General features: G+C 41.0%; 1 protein-coding gene across 8 annotated transcripts in view; it reads right to left on the bottom strand.

Annotated features, from left to right (window-relative positions):
• The window catches only part of LOC134543353 (protein split ends-like), a 201,515-nt gene that overhangs the window by 112,556 nt on the left and 65,743 nt on the right, over positions 1-23,216 (bottom strand). The window contains exon 1 of one of the 8 annotated variants that reach the window (XM_063388334.1): positions 17,496-20,184. The exons of the other annotated variants lie outside the window; for them this stretch is intronic. The gene's annotated coding sequence lies outside the window, so the exon portion shown is untranslated. Of the gene's footprint in view, positions 1-17,495; positions 20,185-23,216 lie in introns of those variants that run through there. 8 annotated transcript variants of the gene reach the window in all.

Genomic DNA, 23,216 nt, shown 5'->3' with positions numbered 1-23,216 from the left:
TCCGCGATACAATGATCTTAGCCCAAGAATGATCTTTATCATTCCTCTGAACGTTGCGCCAACACATACTGGGACAACGCCATCATCATTCGCGTGAATCGAAGTTGCATTTTCGATCTGCGACGCGAATAGGGTGGAATAAATGTTAGGTACATTTTTATTGGTGGTCTGAAACATTATTAAGTTGCTAAAATCGATTGCGATGCGGTTTCCGCAAGATGAGCAGCTCATACGACCACTGCCTTATCTCTGTTGATTTCTAATAACGACAAATTTATAGGTTCTGTTTAAAAAAAATATTTAATATTAATTCTAATGAATCCAACAAAACTCTATTAAACCATTAAACTAAAATAATGAGCATTTAAAAAGCTTTACATATGGTATTTTACGTAGTAAGTTGATGTAACACTGGAAAACGCAGCACGCACGCGCGCGCACACACGCACACACACACACACACACATAAAAATCGATGTGTGAATGGACTCCAAAACGGCTGGACGATTTTGGAAATCTTCACATTAGCCCAGCGGGTGATCCTGTTGAAGTTTAGTAGCGATCGGATCCACAGAATTTTGTTGTTGCAAGTTTGTGTTAACATAATAAGATTTGATTTTTTTGATTTTTTAACATTCACAATTTAAAAGTTATATTAAGGTCGCTATTATTTTATGTTTTTTTCATCATCTGGAATTTTGTAATAAAGTCCATAAAAATTCCAGGCATTTCTGAACCGCCAGGACCATCTCGAAGTTCCCAATGATCTTTGTTCAGCGCTCAAAACACAACGGTGCAACAGAAAATGTGGTCTAACCATGATCAAACCAGTTTATGAAATGAGATCCCGCTGGAACTATAATGGTACAACTGGCCATCAGTCAACTACACGCTCTGTTACAAAGGCGCTTCCACCGAGACTTTGCTTTTGGAGCATCTTATACCTGCCATAAACAGTGACTTCCATCTACTTTGAGGTAATTACGCAGCACGAACTCGCCGCTAACGGATGTCTGTGTTGTCCTTGAAATATGTGATCAGACGAAAAATAATCGGTAGACACAACGTGTGTAGGAAACGAAATTGTTCACGCAAAGTGAAAGCAGTTTCGTGGCTATTCGTGGGACGACAGCAGAATGTCCTACCTGCAGTGGCCTGAAGGATACGTTCTCGTGGTGTACAGCCGTGGCCGAAGGGTTAGCAAGACGAGAGAAAGGGTGGCAAATGTCCCCGGCGCCACAATGCGAACCCTCCACCCCTGCCGCAGGTGCGTCGGAACACCTGCTACAAGACTGCTTTGTTACACCGACGACCCAGCTGCACAAGTTTTGGCAAGTCCTATTCTTCGCCGGGGAAACCCTGCGTGCTGCTACGTTGCCACGTCTTCCTCCAAGCCAATCCGCACACTGTGCTATAAGCAATTTCTCACCGTCAAACAAGCTGAGGAAAAATTTCCCTTTCAATGGCCAAAATTCACGAATATTATACAGGAAACCTATTTTTTACCCCATAAGAGAAAATTCGGATACTACTAGATATCCATGACACTCATCTACAAGTTGCACAGTTGTTTAACGTGCTGGATTTGAATAAGACTGCTCCCTAGAGCCGTAGGGAAATTGATACGCCATTTCAACGCGACTTGAAGGTGTTTGAAGAGCTACAGTGATATGCTGAGACAATCCATCCCAGAATCACTCCCCCCCTCTCCCCTCCTCTTAACCATTCTGCTAACCTGTGGTTGACTTAGCTTAACCAAGTCTTATCACATCTCTCGACGACTAAGACAGCCCAGAGAGCCTCTACTGTCTTTCCAGGGGTAGTGCAGGAGCTGTTTAGCCGCTCACTGCGTCTGTCAAACGGGTGGAGACCCGTGCTCTAAGCGATCAGAGCAACCAATTGCCCTTGCGAAGTCCTCACCGTGCGACTCTGAGCCGGTAGAGAAAACCTCGGCGGGGAGTCCCAGCATCAGCAAGGGTCGCCCCCGCACTTCCACGCACTTGCGGGCTTGTACGGTCTGTTAGCCCGTGAGCCAGCACAGTACCGCCGCGGTCCGGTACGCAGAGACGCCCGGTTGTGTCCGTTTCCACGGCAGAAGATGTACCCAGACTAGCCCTTTCCCATTGCCATAGATTCTTCACGAACCATCTGATGCTGCTAACAAAGAGGTCTTTGCCACCTCACCAGATACCACATACCAACATCTGAGAATGTCGAGGGACCAGGACTTTACAGCAGAGCTCACTTTGGTTAACAATCTTGGTACCACGATGATGTAGCGAGTTGCTTTGGTGCGGAGAGGATTTATATTCGCATCCGTGACCCTGGTGAATTCTGCCTCTGATACTAGTGCTGGCAACAGCTCCGACACCTAAAACGGCAGGCACTTTCTCCCACAGGAGTCAGGACCACTCCCACGATACAGTCATGACAAATTAAATATGTCAAACATTTATAAGAATTATAGCGACGTTGCGTCACGCCATTCTGAGCCCCACCGATGCGTCGATTCAACAAGCCTCGTGCAACGAAAAGAGTAAGTAACCTTGTGTTGTTGTACACCAATGTTTGCATATTTGCTTTAGTATCAGCAAGGAAAGCGACAGAAAGGCGTGAATTATCATGCAAAACACCAAATAAAATAATAAGTAATAAAACTGAATATTATACAGAAAGTACAACATATCGAAAATACATAGAATATCCAATTACAATCAATTAGAGTTCAAGTGTGTACAATCCATAGGCGAAAAAAAATATTTTAACGTATGATACCTTCGGAAGTTTGCGCACACAACGTAAGAACTAAATAGAAAATAGACTGACGTCCTAAATGTGGAATGCTAAAAAGCCGTGTGACGTGTGGAATCAACTTGTTCTTGCGTGTTCAACAATCGGGACCAAGTTTGAGACACACACAAATCAGGTCAGCCAGAACGAACTATTATCTTTGAAAGATCTGTGCAATGGGAGTGCATGATTTAGTTTAAGCTTTTGGACATACGCCATTGCTAAGCACATTTATGTTTGTAGAAGAAAACTACAAAAACCCTTAATTTGTGTTTTTGTCTTTTGGGTTTTTGTAGTTTTCTTCTACAAACATAAATGTGCTCAGCAATGGCGTATGTCCAAAGGCTTACATCAAGTCTTGAACCACAGAATAGGAAGAAAACCTGGAATGTACTACATCAATGGTTACCAACACAATGGGCCACGGGTGATTTTTACCCCGCCAAGGCTTAGGCCAGTCACTTAAAATTCAAACTGCTGCAGATGAAGAGTCGGGGTGTGGACGGGCTGACCACCCCTGCACGGCGGAATAGGGGGCAGAGGACGGAGCGGCGTCGCAGCGCCGCCGGCAGGTAGCAAAGGGCGTGGGAGGCCGACCCGGTCCGCGAGAAGTGGGCCAGCCGCGCGACTGATCGGCGCCGCATGTCTCGAAGTACGTCCGTCCCGCGCACGACTCTTGAGCTCAGCCACGTCGTACTGCTACACTTCACACCAGGACCACGTCAAAACCTCGAAGAAGCACGGAGATCTTTGAACATTCCGCCGTGGAGTCTGGCTTCGAACAGCACGTTACACACACACCCAGAAGTGGCAGTAACATTTACTGTTTTGCCCAAAGTGTGTTCACGTAAGATACATGAGATCACAATATATATCACGTGGTTCGTCACGTGCAATGAAATTGCGTGGTCGCAGTACGAGTAGTAAACAGACTGTACGCCGGCTGGTGTCTGGCATGTAAAAGCGTTTCTGCACTAAATGCACTTTTGCTCCCGCCTGCTGTGAGCTATGGATACCTACCACCAGGTGGTTAGAACCCACTATTTTGATATTCGTCACCTTTCATTTTTTGAATGTAGTTTCTAAAAAAAAATCAAGTTCCTAGAAGGTTCCAACTATCCACTTGGAGGTCCAGCCAATGATCCACCGAGAATCATAAAACTGTAGGGAAACCTGGAAATTCAAGTTGAAAGATTTACAGTGAAGGCGATCTTGAACGTAGTCTTGACGACTAATACGTGGAGACGGGCCCCCGCCGCCGGCTGAGTCCGACTTTACGGGCGCAGAGTCGGTCGTCAGGCGGTCCGCTGCGCGCCGTAATCAGCGGGTCCGGCCGTCGCCTTCAGCCTTCAGCCTTTCCGTGCAGGCCTTTAACTATGCTGCGAATTTTTTTACAACTCCCGCAATTATCACTAATTCCACGTTCAAACGCAACAGAAAAAAGATGGTAGTTTGTTACAAACACGCATTTGTAAATACCAACGATGTTTCTGAAACCAACCAACATACCAACCAACATACCTACCAACTAACATACCAACCAACCAACCAACCAACCAACAAACCAACCAACCAACCAACCAACCAACCAACCAACCAACAAACCAACCAACCAACCAAACAACATACCAACCAACCAACATACCGACCAACCAACCAACCAACCAACCAACCAACCAACCAACCAACCAACCAACCAACCAACCAACCAACAACAAACGGTAGGTCGAAAATCAAGGGGGAGGGAGTGTAGAGGGCCCAGGTTCCTCATGGGAATTGAAAAGCTTGCCCAAGATGAGGCTTGGACTTGCAAAATCTTAAGTGTAAACTGGAATGATAAACGTAATTTCCGCCCCCCCCCCCCCCCCCAAAAAAAAAATTTACATTTTCTTAGCCCTAAACATTTTTTTTTAATCAATTACCTAGAATAATATTTTAGTAGCAAGCTGGAAAATATATTTGTGTGTCATATTAAAAAGATTAAAAAAAAGTATGGTAAAACCATTCACACCTGTGGCCGGCAGGGCCACATTTTTACTTGTAATTTATTTTTGTTGTTGGTCTCTAGTTTTATATGGTTTTTTATTTTACGTATTTTTACGCCTTTTTTAATTAATGTTAATTTATTTGTAAATTTATTTAATTATATTTGTTTCTGTTAATTAGTTATACGCCGTTTGGTAGCTATCGATTATGAGTTTATGAACATCGATTGTGTTTCACGTAAATACCACTTGGCGAGCGCCCGGCGGTTGGCTGATGACGTCAGACTTTCGGCTTGCCGGGAGTGGAAAATCAGCTGAGGCCGCGAGAAGTGGGTGGCCAGCGACCGTCGAGGACAGAGCTATGTGACGGTGCGGACTGGTGTGCCGGACGGCAACGGGCGACGAAGAGTAATGGGATGGAGGATCCACGCTGGGTGGCAGGGCAATGGATTGCCCTGTGATACAGAAGAAATCAAGGTAAAGAGAGGCCGCAATTTTGATTTTTACCCTCGTGGTGCTGCACGGGTTTTTGGCAAACCTAGTGAACTGTGTATTTTCCCATACTAAATTTTATTTGGACGGAACTTTTATTAGCCTGTTTGGTGAAGAGGCCCATTTGTTTCACACGTTGTTCCAGTGTGGGATTTTTTTTTTTTAAAAAAGGTCGCCCGTTTGCCTGTTTGGAAGAAACGAACATTTTGCAATTTGTTTTCGAGACTTTGTCTTCGGAATTTGCATACTTAAAGTTGGCTTTAGCTATTATAATCAGCTTGTGCAGTATTATTAAAAGTATTGGACTACATGCGCAGCCTGATGTTGGTTGGTGCGGCCATTCTACGTTTTTATGAAATCATTGGCAAGTTAATAGCTACATTTCCCGTAAAAAAAAGATAATTATTTTTTGATCATCGTTCACGCCTATGTGAATTCGTACCTATGGCCCGGCGTGGCATTAGACTCTGGAGTTGGTGAGGAAGGTCAGGAAGCCAGCGCCTGCCTAGGATATTAACTTTGTTTGTTTTTTGGCAAGTCTTTAGCAACGAACATCTGAAGAAAGACTAAACCGTTGATTGAGAGTTTAAGAACTTTATTTAAATAAATTTTTTTGTACTTCATTTTTATTATTGTAGAATTTTTATATATATGTATTGATTGTCTTTTTTGATTTTTGGTATTAGGGCAGTCAGTAAATTTTGATATTTTATAGTGGCCACGCCTCACGCCCTTATATATATTTTTATACTTGTTGTTATCAGTATTTATATTTTTACGATTTTTTAAAGGTTATTGTTAGTATCGCAAATGGGGATAAGATGCTGCCATTATTAACGTCAGCTTTTGTAACTAAGCTTGTATGGTTATGTATAGTAAATACTATTTTTGCGAATTTCTATTTTTTAATAACATACGTCCAAAGTCTTGCCTCTTGTTGGTTTAATGGTTACTCTGCTATTATATCCTTTGAAGTTTTTGGCCTGACCCCTGGGCAGTGGTGTGGGGAATTTATATTGTTTAGCTTTTTATGCCTGGTTTTAATATTTATTTTTTCCCTTCGCGCCCAGAGTGAGTCGGGGACGCAACCCCTCTTCCAATTAAGGAGGAAGAAGGGTTACACACCCTTCAATAATTAATATTTTCTTTTAAACTTTAACACAATCCTTTTAAAAACTAAGAAAAATAAAGGAGAATAAAACAAGTATTGGTTTACGTGCTGATGCGAACATGCGATCTACGAAACACGTGCTATTTTTAAAACCGTATGAGATTAACACACACAAATATATCATGGTTAACACGCCAACAGAGCTGTTCCCCTGTTCCTAGTCTCAATGAAGCGACGAGGTACTACCAGCCGTTCAAGACATTGCAGCCATCACGTGATCGGTGACCGTACAACAGAGTGGGGTCACGCGCACTGAACAGTACCAACGTCAACATGGATTCCTTGCAGGATCTAGCTCGCTCAAAACACCAGGGAACGAGGGCTCTCCCAGTACCCATTTTATGACGGTAAATCTGAAGGTCACCCCTCTCACGGTCAGCGATGGAGAACCTGTGTACAGGGGAGTGTGGGAGAGTTGTTGGAGAGGGGCCAGGCCTCTGCCGCAATATCACTCCTCGCTTTCAAGGCCGCAGCTATTCCCCAAAACAGGGTAGCGCCGCGCTACTACCCCTGCGCAGGCTTGCCACACGCCCAAGATATCCTGAGACATACAACTACTATCCGGACTTTGCTACGGCCAAGTTTCGTTCCTAGTTCTGCTCATTGATCAGCTATTCGAACATCCCCCCCCCCCGTACCCTTTCACTGAAGTAAAAATGTTTTGTGTCAGAAAATTTATGGCCACTCATACCCTCATAATGTCCGCAGTCTGATGCGATAAAATTACTTGCCTATACCTGGGTGTTTTTTTTTTTTTTTTGCTAAAGTTAAGTTGAGTCTAACGCTTTACTTGCCTATACTTGGGCGCGTTTTAGCTAGTTATGTTAACGCTGCCCTATAGTTAACCGAGCATCTGAGAAGGAGAATTATCTTGAATGTTCATTTGTAAATTTAATGATGCACTATGTAAATCAACCATATAATAAGTTTCCTGTTTAATCATAACAAATTCTACTTACAATTAACTTGGCGTGTTCGACACATCTTAAAGTAAAAGCTCTTTATCTTTCAGAGCGAGATGCCTACACGAACACGACCACGTGTACAATAATAATACAAACATTGTCTGTCATTGGTGGCCTTTTGGATCACTCTAGAACCAACTGGAGATAAATACTTCATTCCGTCACAAAAGGAACAAGCTACTGTAACTATGATACCCTCGCGCGGGGCATCAAAAATCATATCCCGGTGTTCCGTCCACCGTTTCTTATACTGGCGGAGAGAAGCCGGTAGACGGTACTGGAACACCAACCCGATGCCGCAATTCAGAGCCATCTGCTTCCGAATGAAAACTAGCCCCTGGCCGCCACACAAAGACAGACGGGAGTGATGGAGTTATAAATTTTGTCCTGCTGCAGGATAAACACAGAAGAGCAGAGCACGGAAGGCACACGTGACTCCGCTCCCCACAAAACATCTGGCGGCACCGGTGGCGGGACAAGGAACTAGAAAAGCCCGTGTATACTGGTTGACGAAGTTTGTTTTTCTCGGATCAGGGCCCATCGGATACCTTGGAGAAACAAAGGTGCCGCCGTACTCTTCTTAGAAAGCATCTGGAAAACTGGAAATCTAACATTTAACATCTAAAACGCACCTTCACAATAGACACATTCCCACGTAGGTAAAAATTGTTGCTTTCAATTTCACTGTGTGCCACGATAAATCTAACTGTTCTTGATATGAAGGCGAAAACCATTCATTCGGTAACAAAAAAGTATTTCAGATACATAATTCTTGCCAATCTTCCAGACAAAAACACTAATACCAAACCATTGCATATATTCAATGTAGCCGGAGACACAAAAACTTCTACAGCGGAAGAGCGAAACAGAGACAACATTTGAACTTCCTTATAAGGGGGTTATATATTCCAAGTGAGGCACAAGAATGAGAGTGTGTATAATGCACAAAATCATAATGTCGGCCTTTCTTTTTTTATAACCCGAAAAAACAATCGTTACGCCGGAAATGTTACCCGAGTGACGTGAAGCCAGCCTAACTGAAGATCACTTTTGAAACCCAATGAAGTGAAATAATCAGGCACCACATGCACGCCGGATTAGCGACTTGCCAGATTAACGAATGACAATACCTATAGTTTTAACGGGAATACCTAAGTAAAAATATTACGTACACTTGTATTTAAAACGAACAGTAATAATCTCATATACGTAACGAAAAATAATACACATGAGCGTTGGTCTTCATCAGAAACTCGTTTCGGAAATGTACAAGTGAAACAACCTTCAACCCGCTATAAAAAAAAAACATATGATAAACTCCGAGCCGGCAACGCGGTAAAGCGACCAAGGCCAACAACAGGAGTACACCCGGAAAAATCTCAACGCAAGCTGCTCGAATGGTGCCGGATTAAAAATCTTTCACTGTATAGATATGACATTGAAAGCGCGGGGCGGCCCGGTTGAAGGGGCCACAACATGCGGGAAAGTAATGAAACAATACACAAGGGGACGGAGGCATCCGACAGTGAAAAGGGCACGCAGGGTAAGCAAGGGGGGTGGCCTGTTTCGACGTTATTGATCCGCGGTTTCTTAGATACCGTTGCAGGGTTTCGCCCCACAACACGCTGCGATGGCACTACCCAGGTAGTACAACGTTAACGTGTATAGATAGCTTGAGTTACTTTATTAACAACGTTAAGCATTGATTAACATTAAGATAATCTGAAGCTACTTTATTTACAATGATTTCAAGTACAATCAACACACGTATAAATGCAGAATGTAAGAATGAACATAAACTCATTACAATCATTATTTTGGATGTACGCCATTACTAGTTTGTAAGTTATTTGTCTGTTCTTCGGGTTTTTTTTCTCAATGTCCCAAATAAAAAAAAATAATCTTCTCCACTGCAGGAATCATTCGAAGAACGTATAAACTAACTCCCTATAACAGACGATCACTGAACTATAGTACGAAAACTGTGAACTGAGTTTAATTAAAAACTTAAGCTTCCATAGAGTTAAAACTCTTGTTAAGATTGAACTAGTGTCACTGCTCCCTGATGATGGCGACTGCAATGTCGACCGAAACGTCGGTGAATTATTCGCCAAGGGCACGGTTACAACCCAGAAGCCAAGCTACTTCGGACAATGGTCGTGAAAGCCTGCAAACATTATACTTGTTACGATTATTTAGTTTTTCGTTTAAAAATTGTCTACTGCATACAGCTAGATTGTTTAGATGCCAAGGTCTAAGCGTTGTTGGTTACAAGCTGAACGCGGACGAGAAGCCTAAGATGTCCATCAAGTTCTGTCCCTGCCCGAACACGCCCGAATATTCACCATCGGCCAACCTCGGGATGTTTTATTTTTGCGCGGGAAAAATGAATTCAAATATTAAAAGTGGTCGGTTAGGTTAGCTACATTAAAACACGTAACACTATGGACGGTTAGTTAGGTTAGTATAGTTACATTAAAATAAACAGAGATATAAATATACATAAATAAACCCTAGGTTGGCCGAAGGTGAAAATTCGGGCGTGTTCGGGCAGGGACAGAACTTGATGTACATCCTAGGCCGGCAGCGCGCTGGCCCGAAGACACACACAGCAGCCACTCGCTGGGCCGGCGCGCGCGTCCGACCGCTAATTGCAGCAATTACCGCCGCGGCGCTGCGTGTCGCCGTCTCGTGGGACGAGCGGAGTGGTGGCTGGGGAGAACATCGCTGACGGGAATACTTGGGAGCTCGCTAATCCGAACTAGATGGGACCGGACCCTGTTCGGATCACCCAAGTCCCGATTAAACTAACGGAATTTGCCTTAAAATTAAATAAATGCAAGTTTTAGAAGGGACGGAATTATAAAACTACACAACACATGTAAAAACGTTTATAAGCACTCAAGTCGCAAGAAGTCACCAATCCCACAACTTAAAATTGTAAAACAGTTGAAAACAAATTGAATCCCTGAGCTTCTTTTGTTCATATTCATCATTATTTTCTATAATATGATTTAATTAAAAGTGATATTTTCTTCCACTATACGAAAGTTTAAGTGATAATTTCGTGTTAATAATAAAAGCAACACCATTGCCGCATATAACGTCTGCGTCTTCAAAAGTTTTCGAAACAACGTCCAATATGGCCGTCGAAAACGCAAGAAAGTTTGAAGTTGTACAGTATTTATGTTGTGTTATTGCGCCTTGCATAGTTTATAAACCTGGCCTAACAATTAATCATTTTAATTTTCATAAATACAATTTTTCCTACATATTAGTTACTTTATACGTAAACATATTTTTTAACTTACGAATTGATATAGGATTAACGGGACTATTTTAACTGAAAACATTAATGACCCCATCAGTCAAACACAAATTTTGTATAAAGGATATTTACTTGGCTTTTTACAGATAGTAAATGTGTTAAATATTTCTGGCATCCATATTTTAAATATCAAAAATAAAAAACAAAAAAGTGAAAAATTAAATAATGCAACATGACAGACGAGATGCAAGAAACTCCAAAACGCGAGACGCAGAAAAGTTCAAAAACATAGTTTTCAAATATTCGTTCACTAACGACGCAAGTATCTGCCAACTTTCAACGTCTTGCGTTTTCCTACCATATTGAAAGTGAAAGGTTCCGAAAACTTTTTAAGACGCCGACATGAGCAAGAAAAGAGATTTTTTTTATTATATACATCATAATTTCACTTAATAAAATTATTTCGTGATCAAACAATAATTATTATCAAAAGGAGGCTAACCGACGCTGAACTAAAGACAAAAATTTCGTTAAAGATATCAAAATAAGTTCGTGCAAATGGGTTTTCTGAACTCCAGCATCATCCTGAAAACAAATTCCCGATGTCACGCGACTCGCCGGGGTATTATAAGATATAAGGCAATGTTTTCGTAAATGTTGCACCCGAGCACGACAGGAAAAATTTCGTAGCAGTATATTCATTGAACTCTTCTTTGACCACGCTGACGAGTTGACAGGAAATTCCGTTACATGTCATCTTCAGCTTGATCACAAAACCATGAAGGACCGCCATTGCCAAAAACGTCGGTGAAAATACCACGCAGTTGTTTTATGTTGGATACCCCCAATTTTGCGCCGGAAAAATTATCATATTGGGAATTCGAACATAAACCTCCTCAGACACATTAAGTTGACTACTCCAAGAATATCTAAAATTATTACTACACTAACAAAATCTTTCTGCCACAACAAAGATGGAGTCTCTCGGGAAAACGTACCAGCTACATCATTAAGTATAGTATATCCCATGGGCGAGTGCACGTCGGTAAGTTTCATGCGGACATTACGATGTAACATAGCCCAAATTATTACTTTAAAAACATTTTCCACAGAACTAGCATTTTTCTCAGAAATGATGAAAAAATATTCATCTGTCAGTTAGAAGTCCAAGTTAGCTTCCACAAAACTGCACTCGTTCGCGTATAAACTATTGTACAATGACTCAAGTGTTTCCATTAACAGCGTTCTTTTAAAATGCTTGGCATGCAACCCAATCAACTTTTACACAAGCTTCTAACAAGAAATTGTTGAGTTCAACGCAAGTCCTGCCCACAAAAAAAGAAAACAAAATCGCACGCGACCTACCCTACAGATATAACTAACCTGGTAACCTGATTAATACCTACATTTCTATCTTTCTTTCTGCGTCCCAAGTGAAATTCAAGATGATCAAATATTTGTCGAGTCGAATACTACATGTATTTAGTCGGCGATGAACAGCCTGGACATTTTGAAGGTCATATATGGAAGCAAAGGAGGATAGATCAAAAAACTAGGCAATTGCCGCAACGAGAACGCAAAAAAATGACGGCATACAATGTGGGAAGTGGCATTCTGCTTCCCACCACAGTTCACACGCTCACGACTTAATAGTGGTAAATCTCGAGCTCCAACCTATTATAAATGTAGCTCCCACGTGACATGAAAAAAACGATTCCCTGTTATCACAAACGTCATCGGCGGGCTTCTCAGATTTTAAGTCGATATATTAAATTAGTTCTCGACTATTGTGTTATTTGGACATTTTGAAATTTGCGTCATTTACTTTGCCTAGGGTATAATTTCATAGTTACAGAACTTGGAGTCGATAGGCGCGTCTTTAGCAAGATCTCGAGGTGCAAACAAGAGAGCGGTTTTTTGTTGCAGGTTAACCTCAACTCTCAGTCAAATCCTGAGGCCGGCTAGCACACGTTTAGGGTGGAATTTTTATAATTAATTTTAAATTCCAGTCCACCGTAACGAAATTAACCTACTACAGTCCTGGTCCATTCCAGTAAAAATTAAATTTGGAATCGTCTGTGCATTCAGTATTAAGTCCGAATTGAAGTGAATATGATAATTTGGTATGTCTGACAACAGGCCATAGGGCTGTGGAACCACGAGCCGAATTTTCCCCAGAGAGGCTTAATTTTCCTCGCCGAGGATTGAATTCCTTAGAATGGCAAAAACTCAATCCTCTGGTTCATGACTTTAAAAGTCAAATCGATTATCTTTAATTTTTGAAGAAAAAAATCCATTCAATAAATAAATAATTTATTCCATTACTCAATAACTTAATCGTTTTCTGTTCTCGTTTTGATTCCATTGTGGATACACTTGTAAAAGTAAACAGCAATTTTCCATAAAAAGAAATTCCACTAAACAGACTACTACCAAGAAATATATTACTCTCAACCAATGGAACGTCACGGCAGCCATATTGGATTCCGCCATTTTGTTTACATATGCTAGTGTGTGCACCCGCCATATTGGGTTTATTTTTTACTCGCTTAAGAGCAGTACTATCAATCCCCAGTCAGCCAACTATTATCACGTCCACCATCTTCAAAATCTGTAATTATACACTAAAAAAATCCCTAACAAATACTAAAAAATCATTAAATCATGCCTAATAATATATTGATTGACTCGTTCTATTCCCGACCTTCGTACGATCACAAGCATTGCAGAGTTAAATTAACCCATTATACAACAGTATAAGTTCCAGGTACAAATAATAAAACACATTTTAACAAATAGCATTTATTACGTAATTAAACACTAATACAAGTAGCAAGACATGCCAAAAAAGACAAAAAATGTTTAGCAATTTTTTTATATTAGTTTCGACAGCAATACTAATCAACATCACTGCAAACAAATACTCTATACAAGTTATCTACCCGGCTGAATAAATATGTTACTATCACTATTCCTAACTAGGATATATTCTGTGCTCCTTATGCATTGTGCCAAATACAAGCATATAGGCCAAGCGTCTCCGAACCAAGACGACTTACTTTTCGACACTTGTCGTACCTACGCTTACGATAAGACAATTGCTGCCAATGCCCAGGCACATCCATCGGTAATAAAGCACACAATAAAACATGCATAAAACTAATGCGGTATAAAGTTTATACCACATACTAGACTTCATAAAATACTTTAACCCTCAATCTTGCACAGTAACGAGCTTATTCATCCTCAAAATAATTCCAAAAATACACAGGTAAGCAAACCACTTGGTATTTTAAAAGTTAAAATAAGTTTTAGGACTTACATTTATGTTGAATATTTAATAGAAAAAAAGTTTATCTTATTATTACATAAGTTTCTTGAGCGAAATTTATCGTATGAAACGACTCAATATTTCAGAAGGGTCAGTGTTTTCTGCTTCCGTAATAAACAAACAACATTCCACGATTCTGTAACTCGACATCGAAATCAGTAATAATTGCGGGAAATCCGTAATACTTGACAACACTGCAAGGACAACAGGTTCTGAACCAGGATATCTTCAGTCCTGACGAAATACCTGACTACGCACATTCAACAAAAAGGACACATATTTGGACACACACATTTGTCATCTAAGATATACAGTCGGACACACATTCATCATTTAGGAGACAAAGTTCGATACACTTTCGTCATCTAAGACACACATTTGGCATACATTAAAAAAAAATGACACACAGGACACACTATTATCATCTAGGACAAACATTCAACAAAATGGACGCACATTCGACAAATGGCGCACATACGGACGCACATTCGACAAATGGCGCACATACGGACGCACATTCTACGAAAGGGCGCACTTTGAACGCACATTCAACAAATGGACGCACATTCAATTCGGTAGGATACGATCGGCAGGATACGTTAGTATCTGGCTCAACCTTCTTTTTTCGAACGTTGACTTTTGTAACATCGAGTTTAAACTGTAAAATATATGTTTAACTCGAAGAACCGTATATAATATTTCATATACTCCATAAAAACTTTAAATTGGGCATGTAAGAATATTAAATAAGTCATAATTACTTTATCTCAAACTGTTTTATTAGGTTTTATAAAAAAAAATTACATCAGATAAAAATAATTAAGTATGGAAGATTTCTCATCTCGGCAAGAATAGTCTTGCACTTAGCGAAGCAATAAAACCTTTCTTTACTATTAATATTCAGGAATATTCTCTACAGTCTTCTGATTTATCGCAAGCTTCAAAGTGAATAGCATAATCATTGCAGCTATCATCAACATAAGCACTGTCATTTGCACTTATTTTATCACGTCGTTTCCACCATTTTTGGCATGAGGACATCACCGCCTTCTTCTGTCTTGACAGCTTAAAATTCTTCCACATTTTTCTTATTTTTTGTAAAGCTGCTATAGTAATGTTTTCCAGTATTATTCAATCCTTCTACTTCCGTAACAGAAAATCCATCACTCAGTTCTGTACGAAAGTAAATTCTTTAATGTCTCATCTTAGGAAATTCAACTTTTTTTCTTCTGTGGTACGATATATTGTTTCCATTTCTTCGATGCTGGAGTCGCAATAACTTTCAACGTAGGCGATTCCGATTTCCAGGTATGATGATTTATATCAGGTCCATATACATTCGGTCCAAACACTTTTTCTCAGCAGACGAAAAAAAAAGTACCTTCGCAGGTCTTGATGTGTTTTTTATTTAAATTATTACTTGTCCATACTGAAAGCCGCACTTGCCACAACTTAAGCATTTTCTGCCAATGGCTCTTTGCACAATTAATTGCTTTCCTCATGACGTCTTTTAGTGAACAAACTGCCACAGTACGGACACATATATGACGACGTTGAAACTACAGATACATTTGGAACCACGATGTTTTCGATAACTCATCATAAACTTGTTCCATAATTCAAACAAAAAATTATCTAACCAAGGTCGAACACACTTTAGAAAATTGTTTGTCGATATTAAAAAAAAAAACTCCACAGAGGATTTATGGCACAAGAATAGCTAAAAGCACGCTGAGAAAACCAATGTCAATAAACATAATTATAATCGTACATTTTACAGCAGATTATTTCGTATGAAAATACATACTATTTTATTACCAATTTTCTGCTCAACCCCACTCCAGTGAAACACGCAATATGACCGATTTAATTTTTGTGATCGCCGGAAAGTGTGGCCACGTGCAATTTTTTCTATGCAAATTTGCAGTAAGAACTTCGAGTAGCCAAGTCTACGAGACTCACCAGACATACGAAGACCCCTTCTGATACCAGGTACCAGGAACTGTTTTTGGCGGCTCATAGGTCGAGTGTCTCGCCACATTTCTTTATCTTTGTGCTGCAGAACCCACATCATGTGACATATCAGTTTAACAGAAGAATGGTGCTAACTGTTAACAGACGAATGGAATGCATAGTCCCATATTAGAATCCATGCCCGTCGCCTTCTAGAAATATGGGTGAGAACATCAATTTGTGGTGATAAATTTCAAGAACCAAGTGGAAATAAAGTATTTGGTTTAATGCAACCATGGAAAGGGTTTCCAAGTGAAAATGTTTTAAATACACTTTTATTTTCTTATAATGTTTAATGATGGGTATGAATTTAACTAAAGTCGCTTTTTAAATACAAAGTATGTGTTTTCCCCATTCAATATAGTGTAGTGTTGACGCAGTGATTGTTTTTTTTTTTTACTTCTAAAGAAACCAAATCATTTTGACTTACTGTATGGAAACGAACATGTAACAAGACGCTAATAGCACAAAGGTCGGGTAAATCAGTTTTTTTTTTGCTGTGATTTCTACGTCATTATTATATTTGACCATAAAATAAACAATATCTTGTTTCATTCCAATACCAACAGGCTACAACTTGAAACTACCGTAATTAATTATTTTAATTCTTCACGCGGGCATGTACTAATTTATATAATGTAATATAGTGTTGAAGTTTATCTTAACAACTGTAATTAATTCGGCCAGTAATTCATGTACACATCTACACAAAATTTAACTTAAATATATAATTTACTTCCACTTATTTAATTTGAAAGTTCAGGAGATATAGTAATATATGCACTTAGCAGGCATTTTGAAGGGTTCAGATGAGCTGGAATGCAACATAGTACTTCTGAACAAAGAATACCGACTTCGAAAACTGTTTAAAACTATATCCTACATCGTCATGTGCCACAAAGTGTATCTGGAACACACTAAATTTATTACGACCTATCCCGATGTTGAAAACAGTAAACAAAACGGCGATGTTTAGAATAATGTGTCAGAATGTTAGAATAAAGTGAGGGATATTTATACACACACACCTGAATTCCTGAAACCTTAGCGCAGATGGTTGAGATGGCAATCCCCTGTAAGTCTAGAAATTGTTTATATTAAATTTAACGTGTAAACTCAACCACAATTAGCCTGCCGTCATAAAAGTTAAGTCATAGGAAACTAATTAACATTAATAAAAAAAGTCTACGTTTAATTGCGGCGGACCGCAAGAAAACTCCTGTGATGGAAATTTCTACGCGTCAGAAGCCGGAGGCGATGAGGGGACGTGGCAACACCGCGCGGACAGGAGCGCTGCCCGCGCGGTGTTGCCAAGCGTGTTGTTCCCCCGCTGCAGTGGCAGCGCAGAGTCGTGTTTTCTAGTCATTCGTTCCTTTCGCCGCCGGGCGGTAACAGCCGGCCAGCACGCAGCAGCCGAACACGGGTCATTCCGGCGCGGCGTCCTCGGAAACTTACACGCGCATGCCCACAACGTACTCACCACTCTTAACGAGTTCGGTCAGAACTGGTTGACTGGCTCCCTGGCATGGCACCCACACCGGCACACGCTTGCAACACCGCGGGACCCGACGACAACAACCACAACATACGGGTCCGAGCACGCTCTCGAAGACTGTTGCTCCGCGGGTGTATGGCGAGCGACGTGCGATGCAAGAAAATGCGCCTATCTTATCTCGGTTGGCATGGATTTTTGGGTACACAAGTCGCCTGCAGATAACATTTTACCCGAGCACGTGGTAACACTTCAAGGTCATCCGACGGTTTCGCACAGAACAAATTACACCACAATTGCACAAAACAATTTTAATGATGCTGACAAAGACAAAAATCGAGCCAGCTATATGCCACGCAAAAATTGATGCTGGCCGCAGGAATGAAATATCACGTCTACCAACGTGAAAAAGTTTGTATCTACATTCAGGCATAAACTAACTTGGACTATTTAATAAAATTACTGAATAAGCAAGAATTTTAAAGATAGCCTTACCGTTTAAAATATTCTAGATTAGCCATTTTACGGTAGCAATGGTCACGCATGGCTCCAGACAAAACCAAAGGTTTTAAACTTTTCCTTTGTATATACCGCTTATATTTTTCTGTTAACCTCTGTGAATTTTGTATATACCAGCAAAGTTTAACTTGTATTTAATAATAATGTATTTTTAGGCAAAAGAGCACTGTGTGCTGGCGTGTCTTGTAAACCATTGTCAAATAACTGTGAAGTGTAAAAATGTATAATAAAAATCTTTTGAATTGAATTGAATTGAATTATTGCATTGCTCTACACGCAACTCATCTGCTGGTATTTCCTTCGAATGATTTTTGCTACGGGGAAGAATTCATTTAGTTAAGAGTTTATTTTTACATACATTTCTGGTTTACAATATGTCACACACAGGCATCAAGAACGCCAAAGAGATGAATACACGAATAGCCAGAAAACATCGGCTTATTTTGGTTTGTTTTCTGTTTATGTATTCATCTATCAGTTTCTCTATGACCTACAATGAAAATCAGCAAACGTTCTAAATACTTGGAAGACTGATTTGTAACAAAACACAAGTCTATAATAGAATATATCTTCAGTTTACAATAGCTCAGCTCCAAAATTGAGGAAATTGTACTACGTAGTAGGTAGGCTTTCTGCTAGTAGAGTCCCTCTTCAAACCCTGAATGGTTATAGACTGGCTGTGCATTGATAATATTTTGATCATGCTTGAGTTGTCATTACTGGCCTTGGCCTAGCTGCATATGTGCGTGTGTATACACGAACACATCCTGCAATTAAAACTCCCAAGTTGGAAAACTATAAAAAAACAAGTGGTAAACAAATCGCATAAACGTGAATTTTCAAAAAATGTTTAATGTTTCTACACTTACAGACGCATATTTTTTTCAAAGTGCTAATTCAATCTAGAAACCACTGTTCACATCAAAGATGCAGCAAGTCACTAGAACTGACTCCCCCCGCTCTCTCCTACAAGTTCACGCTGCGGTCGAGGTCTTTCCAGCGCAGCGTTCGGCGACCAGGAAACTTCTAGTCTTGCTACTCTCGAGAGCGGCGATAGAGAGAGAGATAGAGAGAGACGAACGCCTACTTGTGTTTTACTACGCGTTATTTTTTTTTCTCTCCGCCGGCGGAGGGAAACAGGTTTGACCACGCTCGGCGGCGTGATGGAGAGCCGAGAGGAGAGGAGGAGGAGGAGGAGGTTGTGGAAAAACTGGTCCAGAGCTGGAACCAGACCAGCTTCTCTTGAGGCCCGTCGGCGGGGGGGGGACAGCCGAGGCGAAACCTGCGCCGCCAGGGACAAGCGCCGCCGCGCATTTCGTCGCCAGCGCCCGAAGCCGTCGCCGCTCGAAGGCTCTCCTCCAGTACCACCGGCGACAAGTCCCCTCGCTAATAGGGTGGTGGTCTTATTCACCATCCTAGTCTATGTATGCCCAAGGATCTACTCCCGAATTCAGTTGACATCACTAATGAATATGCACCATATTCCCTTCCAAGTGGAGGGACATACAGTCTCCTCGGATACAGCATTTACCTGAAGGAATGAGCAACTGTAAGCCAGTTCATACCGCCTGCTGCACCTTCAATGAAACGAAAACGACAATAATAGTCATCAACGTAACATTTTAATAATATAAATACTCTCATCACAGAGTCACTGACTGACTCTGTAACGCTGTATGAATTCTGTTTTCTGTTCTTTGCTAACCTGTTCCTCCTAGCATAGCTGCTGAGACCTGCATGAAAGCATAACGTCGTATTTTGACGAGACATTTTTCAGTGATAACGTAGCGAGCCGTACTTTAGTTTGCCACGTTTTGGCGGTGTTTATCTGTATAATAAAATTCAAGTTGTTGGCCTCCACTTGCAAATATAAATCTATCAACAACTATTTTGTCAATTTTTCAGCTCTAATAATAAGATTAAATTGATCGCGAATAAATGTTTAGGCATATTTGAATTGTAGCATGCTAATTTTGTTGCGAACTATATTCCATTGGGCACCTTCATAAGAATCGCAGTGTCAATATGGTTGCTATTATGATGTATACGGAATCTAATCCACAGCAAGGATGATTATTGAATTATCAGAGACAATAAACATACAATTATGGTCAACTTTTTTTTATGATTTCATATAAACTAGAAATAAATTTAATTTGCACGATATAAAAATAAATTGGATTTTTAATAAATATTTCGTGTATTATAAATTTACGTGTTCTTTATATGATACATTTATCAACATGCGACTTAGGCGCCTTACAACTAACTGGTTTGATCAATGATAGATTATCTAGCAAGACCTATCCGGCATTCCAATCTGACCCAAAACAAGACCAATTTTTTTTTTCTAGCGAGCTTGCGCGTTTCGCGGAAAGAAAAGTGACAAAACCACTCCTGGAAAAAACTATGTTGGTGCCAAGAATGAATGTGGTGTTCATTATATTCGTGACACGAATGTACCTCAAACGCAGCCCGGAAGGGGCCGATAATCGCCGACGCCAAGTGGGTCATTCCGGGACAAAAGCCCGTTGTGCGGCTCCCGTCCACCGAACAGCCGCATCCAGCTGTTGCGGTGCCTTCGCCCGGCATACCTGGGCATACCTGGGCATACCTGGGCATACCTGGACCTTTCCCGGGCCGCGGTCTAGGGCTGTCCTGATTCCCTCCGCCAGGGGATCACACTCGTCCCGCGTACTGCGTCGCATCCACGCCCCGTGCCGTCCTTGCGTCACGGGGTTCCGACGCAATCTAACAAAAGCTATGACGTACTTCTAAAATTATTCTTGCTCACTGGGGTTTCAAACTTCTTCCCCGCTGCACATCAACAGACGTGTCGTTCTTTCAAGTGCATTCACTTCCAACGTTTCTTAGCGATAATTTTCTTAGAACGGTATTTTGCTTTACTGCCCTAGCCGTAGTTACTATACCTAAACAGCAACACAATAAATTCTTTAGCACCAAGACTTATTAAAATAACAGTTTCTTTGAATTTAAATATACTCAAATTAATAGACACGGTGGCTTTAGCTGGAAAGTAGTAACGAAAACATGGCTCCTAACGTTGTGCAACCTTCACAGCTGAGGAAACCTTAACTCTCTAGCATTAATCCTGTCTGCATTTGTGACTGGCTGTTGAAAAAAACAGAACAGAAAAAGCAATAAACAAGTTTCCTGCTCGATATTTTTACGAGTCGACCTTCACTTGCAATGGACACGCACAAAATGTCAGTATGCGTTGAAAAAGGCAACTTGAATGTACACACACGCTTGCAACACCTTGTGTGTAAATGACGAAACATTATTTAATGCTGACAACTTACTGGCAAGATTCGGCGATCACGTGGGCGTGCGACAAATGTCCGGAGACATTTCTCGGGGAGATAAACTGCCACGAAGGTTGACGGTAAAGTGACTTTACATAGTTTGTTGTGAACACTCTTCGGAAACTTGTTACAACACAACAATTTACTACGTTATCAAACAAATGTAAAAAAGCTGAAAACAACGTGTTAAAATATCGCCTGTACTTAATTTACACAAAATAACCGAGTAAAACTTTGTAAACTTTACACACTAATGATTTTTCACGACTAGATAACGCCTGAAAGGTGCGGGTTTCGTCACGGATGTGCCGTGGCGACTGCAGCATGTAGTTCCTAGTGGGAAGGCCTGTACTGAAGCGAGAGGGGGTCCCGTCGCCAAGCACGGGTCGCCGCAAGGACACAGGAAGCAGTGAATGACATGGCGTCATGGCGTCATGGCGTCATGGCGTCATAGCGTCACGACCTCGCGGTGTGGGCTCGGATCGCACGGGCCACAAGCGAAGTGCGCTCGCTCCAACGCGTGCTAGGCGTTGTGTTTGATGTGGTGTGCTGAGCTTCAGAAAAAACACCACGCTTTTTAAAAAAAAAACTGCTCAAGATAGCCGAGTGGTGTTTGTTAATAAAAAAAATTATTTAAGAATACGATGAATTCGGATGTTATTTTCGTGTCTCGTTCATTAAACTTTATTTTCAGACGAGTAAACATAGCAAAAACGCGTGTTTTTTTAAATAATTTTTTAGGTAAGAAACTCCCGTCCGAGATTCTTGAAAGCACTCAAAGGACTTGACCACACCTCTATCTTCATTTATACGCCATGAAAGGTTCTGGTTGCCACTTTACAAACCGTCAAAGTCTTAGCGATCCCGGTCAAGATGTAAGTCCAATACGTACTCGAATATGCAGGGTTGCTGTTAACATCCCAAGGTATACGTAAAAGGGCGTAACGCTGTGGCCATCGTTTAAGATAAGATGCTTGAAACTTGTATTATTGACTATTATCTCACATAGTCAATTAAAATAATACATAAATTTACAAAATATTTTAATTTACTTGTGTACACGAAAATTGTCGTTAAGGGGGCCGCCTCGTCAGGGGTGTATGTGTGTTAGTGACGCTGGATGATAAGCGCGACGCTCGCCGGTGCTTCTAGCGCTGTGTCGCCTCTAAGCGCAAGGCTCTGAACTGGGCGCAGTCTTCTCGTCGTCACAGGATAAATGTGAAATTTGAGCGGTGACCGTAACATTATATGGCCGAGAAATGAAGATAAAGGTGTAATGCAAGTCCCTTAAGTGCTTTCAAGGGTCTGTGTGGGTTTTTTTCATGCCTAAAAATTACTCTGAAAACATGCTTTTTAGCCATTTTAACTCTTCTAAAAATACAGTTTAAAACTTTAATCCGAAATCAAAAGTACTTTTCGGTCCTCGGCGAACTCTTAAATGCTTTTCGTAAGCAGACTCCGCCCGAATATCTTGACTAGTTTATAAATCGCGTTGTTTTTCCTGAAGTATGGTAGGCGGAGCCCTTAATACAAGCGTGTGTGTGTGTGTGTGTGTATATATATATATACACACACACATACATACACACACACACTTGTATTTTACAATGATAGTAGTCGCGAGCCTCTCGCATGCTCCGTGGCCGCGTGGCTGCGGCTACAGTCGCTGCTCGACTGCAATCAAATGCTGAGCGGCAATTACAAATCAGTAATTACTAAACGACAGTCTACGGCTCGCCCCCCCCCCCCCCCCCCCCCACAAGATCGTCGCCATAATGACTCCCTACTTACAAGGTAATTAGCCCAAGAGATTTTTCAGGTCACCGAAATTAGCATTAATACAGGAAGATGAAGATTACTTTCG

Source organism: Bacillus rossius, assembly GCF_032445375.1.
Source record: "Bacillus rossius redtenbacheri isolate Brsri chromosome 9 unlocalized genomic scaffold, Brsri_v3 Brsri_v3_scf9_2, whole genome shotgun sequence".
NCBI lineage: Eukaryota > Metazoa > Arthropoda > Insecta > Phasmatodea > Bacillidae > Bacillus > Bacillus rossius.
This window is presented reverse-complemented; position numbering and strand designations above follow the sequence as displayed.